This window comes from Bombina bombina, chromosome 5 (genome assembly GCF_027579735.1).
Source record: "Bombina bombina isolate aBomBom1 chromosome 5, aBomBom1.pri, whole genome shotgun sequence".
NCBI lineage: Eukaryota > Metazoa > Chordata > Amphibia > Anura > Bombinatoridae > Bombina > Bombina bombina.
This window is the reverse complement of record NC_069503.1, coordinates 701,660,728-701,675,011: the sequence shown is the minus strand read 5'-3', so window position 1 is coordinate 701,675,011 and position 14,284 is coordinate 701,660,728.

The following is a 14,284-nucleotide window of genomic DNA, read 5'->3' as shown; positions in this document are numbered from 1 at the left end:
AGCCATTTGCCCAATTTTGATTAGTGTATATTGGCTTAATTTATTCTCTGAAACGCTTGATCTGCTTACTTATCTACCATTGGCCAGGAGAGAAACACCTTTTGTCTCTACCTGAGCAATGGCGATAAGTAGATGTTTCTTTCGTAGGTTAGGGAGTTACTTTATAAATCTCCTTTACTTTGAAATATATGTGCCCTACGTGACATACAGGTGGGCATGTACAACCAGATTGTCTTATGATTGGCCCCTTATATGTATCTATAATAAATGCATACACATCGATATCACAGCTTTGGAATACTTTGGATTAAATAAGAAATAATCGTTCTGTGTTACTCGTATATGTGTAAAACATCAGGCTTATTAATTTCACATTATAACATGTTTAACTCCACATGAGTAAAAAATTGTTATACATAATATCACCCCCATAAAAGTAACAATATTGTTTTGTTCTGCTTACTTGTCTGCTATTGGCCGGAAGAGACAAGCCCTTGTTTCTGCATGACTAATGGCAATCAGCAGATAGATCTGACATATGTAGAGGAGTTACTCTGTTTCTGCACCTCTACCCTATACTTTTCTTTTTAATTACTTATTTATGAACCAATTCATGATACATTTCAGAAAAACAGCAGAGAAAACAAAATCAAATATCTTACATAATAATTATTGACAAAATGAATCTGTTAGAAAATAGTACACGTATAAGTATGAATAAATCAACATCTCCTTTAGCGTGAAGAACTTAACAAACTAGCCTGATGATTCTTAAAAAAATAATTCTCTTATCAAGTAATACACAAAGAAATATAGATAAATCAATACCTCTACAAGCGTAAAATACATTAACATATTAACATATAAAGAATCACATTACTCTTTGTGGATTCTGCATTTGTTTGAATTCTTCCCTATCTGACTTCTAATACATTTCAGAGTTCAACAGAATCAGATATCATACATAATAGTTATTAACAAGATAGTATTTTTGCTACCAAATATTGACATGACAGACTTATCAGACTAACCTAAGAAGACCAGTTTACTCTTTGTACATGAATTAGGATTTTTTACATTTGACATAGATACACAAATAAAGAAAAACAAAACAAAGCAAAAAAAAAAAAAAAGGGGTGAGGAAGAGGGGGGACTGAAACCTGATACCAGACCAGGGACGGGCTCCGAGCTTAACATCAGCAATGGGGAAATATATTCCTTAATGTTAAAGTTATAAAGTTGTCAGAGTTGTGGAATTGTCTAGTAAGATCAAATTGGGTGTTTAGAGGGCATACGAGAATAATTCCCAGCCATTTGTCAAAAAATGATTGGATCTGTTTAGCGGAAGCTGAGGGGGTGTTCAATTGTTCAAAAATAATCTGTGCATATATAGCTTGTTTAAAAGAGGTTATAGTTGGTGCAGCCTTTTTTTCCCAGTTCTGTAAAATAAGTATACGGCCGATCATTATGGCAGTGTTGAGTAGTTTAATTTTTTTTGTATAGGACCATGAAAACAGGAGAAAGATGTGGAAAGGCTGTAGTACTACATTCGAGCCGAGTATCATATTGAGCCAATAACTTATTTTAAGCCAGAATTGTTTTTTTTTGGAGCAGTACCACATACAATCTAGGATATCTGCCGCAGCACAGTTACATTTGAGACAATTCTTAGTTTCACTATAATTCCATTTAGATAATTTTTTAGGTGTGATATATACATCATTAATTAATTTAATATGTGATTCTATCCGTGAGCAAGATACTGGAGTCTCTTTAGCCCAATTAATACTTGCTTGTATGTCCTCTGCTGTTAACTCTCTGGAAAAAAAGACCTCCATTTCGTTAATAATATATTTAAGGCTATTTGACCTTGCATGGCCAACAATATCTTGTACAATAAGGAAATAGAGTGAATTCCGTTTCGATACAGATTGATATAATCCCCAAGTTTACCGAATTGGTTTATCTCTAAGTCTGAACCTCTATAATCTGAGATGACGTGCCTGAGTTGTAGGTACACATAAAAGTTATTTTTAGGAATATTGTATTCCTGTGGTAGTGATTCAAAGGTTCTGACTATATCTGCACTTTCCAAACATTGACTTACGTCTTCCAGACCTCTTTGTTGCCAGAAATTGAATATCCCAGAGTTAACTCCTGGTAGAAAAAGCGGATTACCACAAATAGGAAGTAGAGAAGAAAAACGCTAGTTTATGTCAAGAGCTGTCTTTTGCTATGCAATAATCACGTTACGAAATCCGATAGAGTTTCTGATTATTTCTGGCAATTGAGGTATAGGGCAATGCAGAATGGCTTTTAACGAGAATGGAGATAAGATATTCTCCTCAATTTGGAGATTTGTAAGGTGATTTTTTATGGTGATCCAATCAACTGCAAATCGAGCTAGCATTGAAGTGTTATAGCACTTCATATCTGGGAAAGTGAATCCCCCCTGATCTACTATCCCCCCTGATCTACTGGCATAGATAGTTTTTTAAGAGATAATCCATGTCTGTTCCCTTTCCAGATAAACTTAGTGCAGTCCCTATTAAACTGTTTCACATCTTTATTTAGAATAAAGAGAGGGAGATTCTGCATTATGTACAATACTTGCGGAAAAAGGATAGTTTTTATCATCATAATCTTAGCAGAAAGTGATATTTGAAAGCTAGACCATTTTTGGAGTTTCCTAGTAACATTTAAAATGAAAGGACCATAATTAAGTTGGTACCATCTGCTCGGATCTTTGTGTAGGTTAATACCTAAATACTTGATAACCTCAACCTCTTTAAATGGATGCAACTTTAAGCTACTTTTATTTTGATGAATCCATAGAATTTCAGACTTCTCAATATTTTTCCAGCAAACTGGATATCTTTGTAGGGAGAGGATTGAGGTTATTGAAAAGTTATCTGACTGGGGTTGGTGCTAGGAAAGGTCAATAAGATTATGTAGTCATAATTTAAAATGTGGAGGATTTGGGGGAGGGTTCGTTTTTTTGTTTTGTTTTTGTGTTGTTGTTTAATTGTTTGTTTTACTTTAAGAAAAGTCTCCAACAGGGGTAGTAGGAAAAATTGCAGGGAATATACTAGTGTATACCGAAGAGGGTACGCTGGTGTTGTATAGTATAAAGTGTGATTATATAACCCGGGGTTATTTTTGGTTGATTCTTTTTTCTCTTTTTTGTAGAGGGGTTCCTCTTCAATACACCCTGCGTGGTGTGAAGTAGCCACCTCAGTTTTGATTGTACCTACTGTTGGATATATAAATAAAGATGTTAAAAAAAAGAATTTCAGATTTCTTAGCGTTGAGCATATAGCCCGAAAATGAGCTGAAAAAAATTAAAGATGTTCAATAAATTCCAAACCTTTATTAGTGTGAAAGAACTAGTCAGGAAACTGACTTTAAAAAGACATTTCCCTTAAATCTCCCATTGAGAGCTATTCGACACAACCAAGATGTAATGTAGAAGACCAATTCACACACACTGATCTCAAACCAAGATCCACTTTTTACCCTACCACCAGCAAAGGTAGCATTATCGAAACGTTTGAAATGAACGTGTGCCAAGATATTAAAAATCTTAGCTTAACTAAGTCTAAAGTGATAAAACACAATCTGACAAGATCACAGAAGGAGACCACCAGGCGTTTGGAGAGAAACCACAATTTGACTATTTAACCAGCAGATAAAGGCGGTGGTATAGTTATTATTGACAAATCAAGATATGACGAGGAATGCAGAAGAATTCTAAATGATGAAAAGACATACAAGAAGCTCTGTAACAACCCAGTGACTAGATTCAAGAAGGAACTAGAAGATCTCCTTGCAGGAGCGAGGTCAAAAGGAATACTGAACGAAAAGGAATACAATTACAATTACATCAGGGTAACGTACCCAATCACCCCGGTATTCTATCAATTACCCAAGATACATAAGTCTTTGGATAACCCGCCAGGTAGGCCCATTATATGCGGGATAGGGTCTCTTACAAGCAATTTGTCAGAATATGTAGACAAAATGTTACAAAAATATGTCATCAAATTGCCGTCCTATTTGAAAGACTCAACCCAAGTGTTGGCCATATTGGATTCACTAACATGGGAGAATAACTACATAATGTCCACGTGCGACGTCACCTCGCTCTATACGAGTATCCCACATCAACTTGGAATAGAGGCTGTCAATTCATTTTTAATCAAAGACCCAGAAATACCCAATGAGCAACGTCTATTTATACTAGACAGTATAAACTACATACTAAACCACAATTATTTTTGCAATGAGTTTTATAAGCAACTATGTGGTACAGCAATGGGGACCAGGTTCGCGCCGAGCTATGCCAACTTATACATGGGCCAATGGGAAAACATCTTCTGGGACTCATGTCCAGCCGGCAGGGACCTGGTCCTTTACTCAAGGTATATAGAGGACATCTTTATTGTCTGGAGTGGCACATTGGAAGACTTAATACACACCATCAATGTAATGAATCTCAATGTGATGAATTTAAAATTCACATATGAATACAGCTATGAGAGGATAGATTTCCTTGATTTAAGAATTGAAATAAAGGATGGAGTGGTAGAGACGTCAACCTTCTTCAAGGAGGTTGATTGTAACAACTACATTCATGAGTGCTGTCACCACCCGACCTGGAAGTCAAACATACCTAAAGGGCAACTTCTAAGAGTCAGGAAGAACTGCTAAAATTCAAAATAGTGGGACAAACAGGCAGAGATATTGAAACAATGCTTCGTAGAAAGAGGGTACCAAGAAGACGTCCTGGATGAAAAAATTGACGAAATTAGCAAAGTCGATAGGAAGAGCCTTATCAGCTATAAAACAAAATCGGCGAACGATTGGGACGATGATTTGATCAATGTACCTATGGTAACAGAATACTGTGCAAACAGACACATCATAGAGAGAATCATAAGGAAACATTGGATAACATTGAAAGAGGATGACATCATTGGAGAAAAGCTAATCTCCCAACCCAAATTTATTTATAGAAGAACAAATAACCTAAAAAGTATCCTAGCTCCCAGTATCCCGAAAAACAAAACAAAGAGCATTACAGATCACCAAGGAAATACTATTAAAGTTTTCTTCCCATGCCCAAGCTGCAAAGCTTGCAAGAATGGTTGTAAGACTAGCACGTTCTCATCATATCACAAGAAAGACAAATACAAAATTAAAGATCTTATCAGGTGTCATGATAAAAATATAATATACCTAATATTTTGCCCATGTGGGCTTCAGTACATAGGGCAGACATTGAGGACCCTCAGAGACAGAATTAGGGAGCATATTCTGTCTATAGAGAAAGGCAACACAGATACCCCACTATACAAACATTTTGCGACTACACACAAAGAGAACATCAAGGCATTCAGATATTTTGGCATTCAGAAAGTCAAGATGAACTGGAGGGGAGGAAACCATGAGCAGAGACTGTTATATAACTAATCAAGGTGGATCTTTATGCTTGACTGTCTCTATCCTAAAGGTCTAAATCATAAGGAGGACCTCACACATCTGTTATCTCTTAAATAATATATATAAAATAGACTCATCACTAATAGTTGCTCATATTGGGAACATACTAGAGAGCAATATTAATAATTGAACAATTGAATAATTGAAAAATTACTCTGAGTCCAAACCACACATAGCACGAACTTGTATATCTTACTAAACTATCCGTTGGTTCTAATCTAGTCACATTTTGGAAACTGCACGATCTGTGACTTCCGAAATTAGAGACTAATATCCAATACTATGATCTGATGATATCGACTGGTACAAAAAAAACAAGTCCTACTAGCCAAAACTTAACTTTCACCAAGAATCATTAGTTTGCTTTGTGTTTATTTGTCCACATAAGAACATTTATGTTGCACAACATTTGGATATTGTCATAACCAGAAAGGTTTTGATGTGCTATCTATACGACGATACACATGCTAATATTGTGTTTATCTGTCCACATAAGAATATTTGCATTACACAACATTTAGTTTTTGCTATAACCAGAAATGTTTTGATGCGCTACCTACACGATGATACACATGTGAATATTCATCATTAACACTAGACTACCTAATATGTAAAGTCACATCCAGGTGGAGCTAAACCAGAAGTTTTAAAAGAAGGTTTGCAAGTTGGAAAGTGCTGGAACCAAAACAGGGGACAAACACATAGACAATCCGGATATCAGCAAACCGGAAGTGACATGAACAGACTAGATGCATTCAATGATCCGGAAGTGCACAGAGAGTCATAACTGTGATCGAAAAATCCGACATAAACTTTATACAGAAATTCACACAGAAATCGATATAAATAGGTGACATATAATGTAAAGCCCTAACTGAGAGGCATGAGATATGTAAACACAATGAGGACCGGAACAAAAATAGGAAACAGATACACATACACATCTGGGCACTAGATGAACCGGAAGTTTAAACCCAGTGGATGTCTCAAACAATCCGGAAGTGCAACACTAATACAAACAATAAACGACAATTTTGCATATAGTATATACACACTTGTATATTTCAAATTTTACATAATAAACTTAAACCATATAATAGGTACACCAAAATCTGATGTAAGATACATTCCCAAAACGTTAGGACTAAACCATAGAACTAAATATGTGAAATGGTTATAAACTAACAATTTCCCAGAGATGCATTGGGGTAAACAGGAAAGGGCGTACCACATTTTTTGGCGCCAAAACTACACCAATAACTCTACAAACACCCCTATATAAGCTCCCAGACATCTTATCACAGTATAGTCTTGAGAAAGGCCTAATCCAGGCCGAAACGCGTTGACATACTGGTGAGCTTATTTTTAATTGTCTTTTACTGTGTACAAACAGTTTTGCACTATTGTTTCTCTTTCTTTTTTCCACAGGTTTTTTGCATTTTTATTTTTTAATACATCTTTTATATATTTTTTATATTTTTATTTTTATCATTTTTTTCACACTTCCATTTACGATCACATTTTTGTTTTGTGTGCCATCATGGATACCTAACACATGGATACTCATCTGGATAATTATTGCATCCTTTTTTCCTCTCTTTTTCTCCCATTTTTTCTACATTTTTATGTGATCACATTTATTACAATCATTGTTTCTAATTTTTGCATTTGATAAAATTGGCCAATTATTGTTCCACTCGGTCACTTGATAATTGATATTGGTTTTTGGATTAATATTTTACACCTAGCACTTCTTCACGACACCATTGGAGGATTCATCATTGGAGGATTCATCACAATTTGACTTTGTATCAAAAACTCTTGATTATACTATATTTTATATTTTATATTTACTTTTTGCACTACCAACTTTTTGGACCCCACATACCTTTTGTATCACATTCTTTAAAACCACCCCACAGGGTTTATCTTTGTTGTGAACATTCTTACATTTTTAGATTTCTATTGTGAGTCTACTGGATTTGATTAATCCTTTGCATTCATCACCATTATCGACCATAAGTTCTTTTAACGCCTGGTTTGTTTTATAACTCAGCATTATTTTATACATTTTTATATATCTATATAATGTATGTATGTTTTTAAGCTACAGTCATGGATCCATGCTCATAATCTTTTTTACATTGTTGCAGTATTGTTATATGTATTATATGTATTAAACATTTTTTAAACTAATTTTATAGTATTTAGCAATCGTCCAGTTCTGTGCCTTTTAAGCTTCCAGCGCTTACTCTCTTCTTTCATTGTAAGTCACATAAAACCTTATCCAGGATTGAGTGATTTTTAATAGGGGAGGAGATCTAAAAGAAATAGTAACTTCAGACCATGCTATTATATCTCTCTGAATGACACTAGAGCCTCCACTTAATAATGCAGCTACTGTAAGTTTTCTTTCATGTAAGTGGCAAGAGTCCATGAGCTAGTGACGTATGGGATATACATTCCTACCAGGAATAAAGGAGGGGGCAAAGTTTCCCAAACCTCAAATGCCTATAAATACACCTCCCACCTCCCTCATACCTTAGTTTTACAAACTTTGCCTCCTATGGAGGTGGTGAATCAAGTTGTGCTTGATTTTCTTCTGTGAAAGGTGCTTCTAAGCATATTGAAGTCCAGTTCCTCTCAAAGTACAGTGTTTGTCTGAGGGATGTGAAGGGAGTATTGCCTGATGAAACCATGTTTTCGCCTATGGGAAATCTATTCTAAGGCTCTCTGTAAATCGGTCACAGGGATTCATCTGCTGCCTCCCTTTACAGATCAACATTATACTCCTCTACCATTACCTCTGCTGATATGTTTCAGTACTGGTTTGGCTGTCTGCTATATGTGGATGGGTGTCTTCTGGTAAGTATATATCATTTGTTTAAGACACTCTCAGCTATGTTTGGCACTTTATATTATAAAGTTTTAAATGTATATTGTATATATTTGCCATGAGTCAGGTCTGTGTATTTCCCTCTGCAGTCTAACAGTTTCAGCTTGGAAAATATGTTTATGGGAGTTTTTAGGCTTACCTGGGGTTCCAGTTAGTTGTAACTTGGAGTCTGTTTTTTTTTTGTTTGTTTGTTTTTTTAATTTTCGTGGGCTTAGGCTCACGATGGTGCAGAATGTTACTTTTTATTGCAACATTTTTGGCGCAATTTTTTTTTGCGCCAGTCGCGTCTGCCGCGACACGAGTTACTTCATTTCTTGCAACTTTCTTGTCACAAGGTTTTTTTGATGCAAAGTCGCACCTGTTATGACGCGAGTTGCGTCATTTCATTTGTTTAGCGCCAACAGTTTTTTTCTCAGCATTTGCGCCATTCTTGGTGCCTAAATTTGTTATAGTAAGTCTCTCCCTCTTTTGCTCTCTGCTCTCATTTGATTCATAGAGGGCTAGGTTGCTTGCTTTTGATTTTACTTTTGTATAAGAAATTTATCATAAGCATCTTTTCCCATTCCTGAAACTGCTATTTTGAGTAAATTGGATATTTTGTTTAAATGTTATTTATTTTATTTTTTTACATTTTGCAAGATGTCTCAAACTGATCCTGCCTCTGATGTTACTGCAGGAACCAAGCTGCCTGTACACAATTTCTACCAAAGCTAAGTGTGTATATTGTTAATTAGCTGATCTTATTTCTTCAGCTCATATATGTGGCACTTGTTATGTTATATTATTTCATACTGATAATGTTTCTATAGTAATAAATACATCTACTGTAAAACCTTCACAGTCTAATGTACATGATATCCCTGTAGATATAAAGGATTATATTGCTACAGCCATAGAGAAGGCTATGACTGCTATTCCGCCTTCAAATTAACGTAAAAGATCTCTCCTAACTTCTCATAAATCTAATGAAGTTTGTATTGATCAACAGCATACTGAAGAGGATTTCTCTGACTCAGAGGATCCTACTTCAGAGACTGATATTGATAAATCAACTTTTCTATTAAATATATTCGTTCTTTATTAAGGAAGTATTGTTTACTTTGGGTATTGAGGAACCTAGTCCTCTTGATAACAAGAATAGCAAATGTTGGAATTCTGTTTTTTAAAGCATCTGAGGTTAGTCTTGAAGCTTTTCTTATTCCAGATGCTATCTCTCATATGTTTAGTAAGGAATCTAAACTTAGTGCTTCTTTTTACCTTTCTTCTAGGTTTAAAAAGCTATATCCTTTTCCTGTGGCTAATTTAGAGTTTTTGGGTAAAAGTTCCTAAGGTGGGGCTATTTCTACTCTTGCCGAACATACTTCTATCCTATGGAAGATATTTCTTCTTTTAAGGATCCTTTAGATAGGAAGTTTGTATCCTATGTTAGAGAAGCATATTTACATATTGGCTATATTCTTAAACCTGTAATTTCTATGGCTGATAAAACTGCTGTTTCAACCTTGTCTAAGCATTGTTCTTTTGCTTCAACATGCTAATCATTTCATTAGTGATGCTATATGTTATGTCATTTTAATTTATATTAAATCTTTGTTTTTAGTCATTCTTACTAGAAGAGTTTTATGGCTTAATAAGAAAAGTTATGTCGGTGGTTAACCCGTGAGAAGCCGTATATAGTATGATAAAAGGCAGTCCTCAGCTCTCAATAATTCGTTATCATAAGCATAAGCATAAGCACTTGTATATATCTGAGCAATATCAATGCACTTAGAAATGGATTAGTGTCCGTATCAAACTTTAGGCATAAGTCCTATATGAAAAGCATACGTAAATATGCCGACTCACCCGCTTTGATCCTCAATAGAATTTCACGAGTATCCACACTTCGCGGAAATGAAGCTGTAACTTGCTCCAACTACTCGTGGAAAGAAACTCAACAGGAATGTAAACTTACGGCCGCCGCTGACAACGTACTGCTCCTGCAGTGACTCCGGTCAGGTAACTTCCTTCCAAGCCGTTTCCAGTATTCCTCTGAGATTTTAGGCAGTTAGATCCAATCTGCCAATGGCGATCCAGATGCGGGGTCACGTGATGAACAATTGACCAATCATGTGCAATGCTCGTACCTGCTGCTTGTCTGCTTAGCTGGAGCTCTGTATCGGGTAAATCAATGGGTCTGCCTGGGGTTGCCTGTAAATACTTGCAGATGAGGGGTACCATGTACAGGATTCCTTGTAATCCTATCAAGACATGTAGAATAGAAAAAGAAGAAGCGGTCCCGACATCCAATAAGTTAAAACAACAGCTTTATTTAGTCCATTTAAAATTTTAACATGGGTCACACAGTAAAAAATAGGTTTTACGCGTTTCGGCTCAGTGCCGTACTCATAAACCTGATTAGACACAGGTGAGTGTCTGTTTAAAAAGGTTACAAACATCATGGCTATTGGTTGGTGTGTAACACACCCCTATTAACCATGTAAATACAGAATCTGCAGAAGTAATAGAACACTTAGTAAAGCGTTGCTCTGATCAAGAACCGGTATGGAACTATAACAATATATACCTGATATTAAGCAACATATAGTTCTAAACAAAAGATTCACTTGGTGCAGGTGTATGAATAATACAAATATATAGATATATTTTGGCAAGCTGTTTAAATAACGGCTGTGACCATATTGTATAGACAAATGCACTTAAGATCTAATGTATCCTATATTTAATGTGCCCTATTTAGGAAAATACTATTGTTGTACCATGTGCGTTTATTTTATCATATGTATTATGTATAGTTTTTAACTACATAAAGAAATTTATTTCCCAGTTTAATCTTTAATTTTTACCTTTTACTCTTATTTTTCGATCATTTGATTTCTATATGGTGCCCATAATAAATGGATCATTAGTACCAAAATAACATCGAAAATTTCCTAATCATCATCTATTAAATAGTGAAAAATAAAAATAGAAAATTAAAGAGCATACAAAACATGTATTTTGATCACAATGTGATAGCTTTGTGTTGTACATTTGGGAAAAGGATGAATGAGTGAACAAAACACCTCCTTTGCATATGTTGTTAAATAAATGTGTATGTGTGCACTGGATCATGAAACCATTTATTTCCAATGGTTGATAATATAGTTTTATGGCTTAAATCTCTGATATGGTGTCTAAATTTAGATTACTATCTTATCATTTTAGGATAGTAATTTTTTCGGTTTTTTATTGGATTTTATTATCTCCACTATTACTAGGGGAAAGGGAGTTTCTTCTGCCCCAAGATAAGAAATCTAAGGGTAATTTTAATCTCTCAATAGTTTTTTCTTCCCCTAAGGCCTCTGGCTCTAATATGAAATCTACTCCGAATTTGAATAAATCCAAGCCATACAAATAAAACCAAATTCAGCCCCTAAGATTGCATGAAGGTGCGGCCCTTAAAACAGTTTAACTGGTGGGGGCAGATTGAATTTATTTCAACACATTTGGACAGTTTCTGTTCAAAATCAGTGGATTCGGAATATTGTTTTCTCAGGGGTATCAAATAGGTTTCAGAATAAAACCTCCCATGGGAAGATTCATTCCCATGTTAGAACAATGACTGTGAAAGCTCAGGTTTTTAAGAAATGTGTTTCAGATCTAGAGTTTTCAGGGGTGATTGTTCCAGTTCCTCTGCAGGAACGGAGTTTGGGTTTCTATTTAAATCTATTCATTGTCCCAAATAAAGAAGATTCGTTCAGACCAATTCTGGATCTGAAATTTTTAAATAGTTTTGTAAGAGTCCCAACTTTCAAGATGGTGACTATAAGGACTATTCTGCCTTTTGTTCAGCAAGGTCACTTCATGTCCACAATAGACTTACAGGACGCGTATCTGCACATTCAGATTTATTCAGATCACTATCGTTTTCTGAGATTCTCTTTTCTAGATAAGCATTACCAATTTGTTGCTCTTCCATTTGGCCTAGCGACAGCTCAGAGATTCTTTTCAAAGGTTCTCGGTGGCCTTCTATCTGTAATCAGAGAGTAGGGTATTGCAGTGTTTCCTTATTTGGACGATATCCTGGTACTAGCTCAAATCTTTTCATTTAGCAGAATCTCACTCGAAACAACTAGTGTGGTTTCTTCAAAGACATGGTTGGAGGATCAATTTACAAAAGAGTTTCTTGATTCCTTAGACAAGGGTCACCTTTTTAGGTTTCCAGATAAGATTTAGTATCTATGATTCTTTCTCTGACAGACTAGAGATGAATGAAGTTAATTTTAGTTTGTCTAAACCTTCATTGGCTATGTGCATGGATGTTTTAGGTCTCATGACTGTAGCATCAGGTGTGATCCTCTTTGCTCCTTTTCATTTGAGGCCTCTATAGCTTTGCATGTTACACCAAAGGTGCAGGGATTATTTTCAGATATCACAACTGATATACTTAAATCCCAACACTCTATTCTCTCTGATTTGGTGGTTGGACTATCACCTTATTGTTCAGGGGGTCTCATCTGTTTGTCCTACCTGGACTGTATTCTCAACAGATGTAAGTTTTACAGGTTGGGGAGCTGTCTGAGAGTCTCTGACAGCACAAGGGGTTTGGAAACCTCAAGAGGCGGGGTTACCAATCAATATTTTAGAACTCCATGCTATTTTCAGGGCTCTTCAGGCGTGGCCTCTATTAAAGAGAGAACTTTAATATTTGTTTTCAAACAGACAATATCACAACAGTGGCATATGTCAATCATCAAGGAGGGACTTGCAGTCCTTTAGTTATGAAGGTCCAGGTCCAGGGATCCTCAGGCGGAGATAATGGATGCCTTCGCAGTTCCTTGGTTTTTACCAACCTGCTTATATTTTTCCGCCTCTGGTTCTTCTTTCAAAGGTAATCTTTAAGATCATAATGGTTCAATCTCATGTGTTTCTGATAGCACCAGCGGACAGGAATCGACGGAAATCAACCCGATCGAGTACGATTGGCCGCGAGTCAGCAGGGGGCGGCGTTGCACCAGCAGCTCTTGTGAGCTGCTGGTGCAATGTTAAATGCAGAGAGGGTATGGCTCTCCGCATTTAGTAAGGTCTTGCGGACATGATCCGCACTGTCGGATCAGGTCCGCAAGACCTTTGATAAATAGAGGCCCAAGTCTCTCTTTGGTATGTGAATTGATCCATGCATTCAAATCCTGCCAATATCTCTGTTTTAGTGTAATTTGTACTACAAGTCTCTCTTTGGTATGTGAATTGATCCCTGCATTCAAATCCTGCCAATATCCCTGTTTTTTTTTTGTGTCATCTGTATTGCAAGTCTCTCTTTTTGCATTTGTCTGTATAATTAATTATATATTTACCCTGCTGATATCTTGCCTTTATCTATGTGATGTTCAAATCTTGCAAGTACTTGTTTTAATTCCTAAATTTATAATTTCACCAATGGTTTAACCACAGTCTCCCCAAAATTCTATTGTCTGAATTAAATGTTCCCAATTGGCCTTTGACTGTCTTTGATCAGGTCATTACCTAATTTATTGCATTCAGCTGAATGCTCTGGCCTATAAATGTATCACTGCTATGGGGAAAGCAATGCAAAGGTTAGCACTGTAGATTAGATAGCAATAGTGTAAGATCATCTGTTCACATCTCTTAAGTGAACATTTATAAGTGAGGCACAAAACATTATACAAGAATTCAACAAGGATTGGACAAGGGATAAGGCAAGTGCTGACTATTTTGTAAAAATGCTAAATATCTTCATATTCCTTTTTGCCACCTTTTGTCTGTTTAACAAACTACTTTACTCAATTACTCCTTACCCCTCACCACCTGCATTGCTCATTAGCCCATCTCTCTTAACCTTACCTTAACTTTAGTATTCATGAACTTCACACATTCCTAAAGACT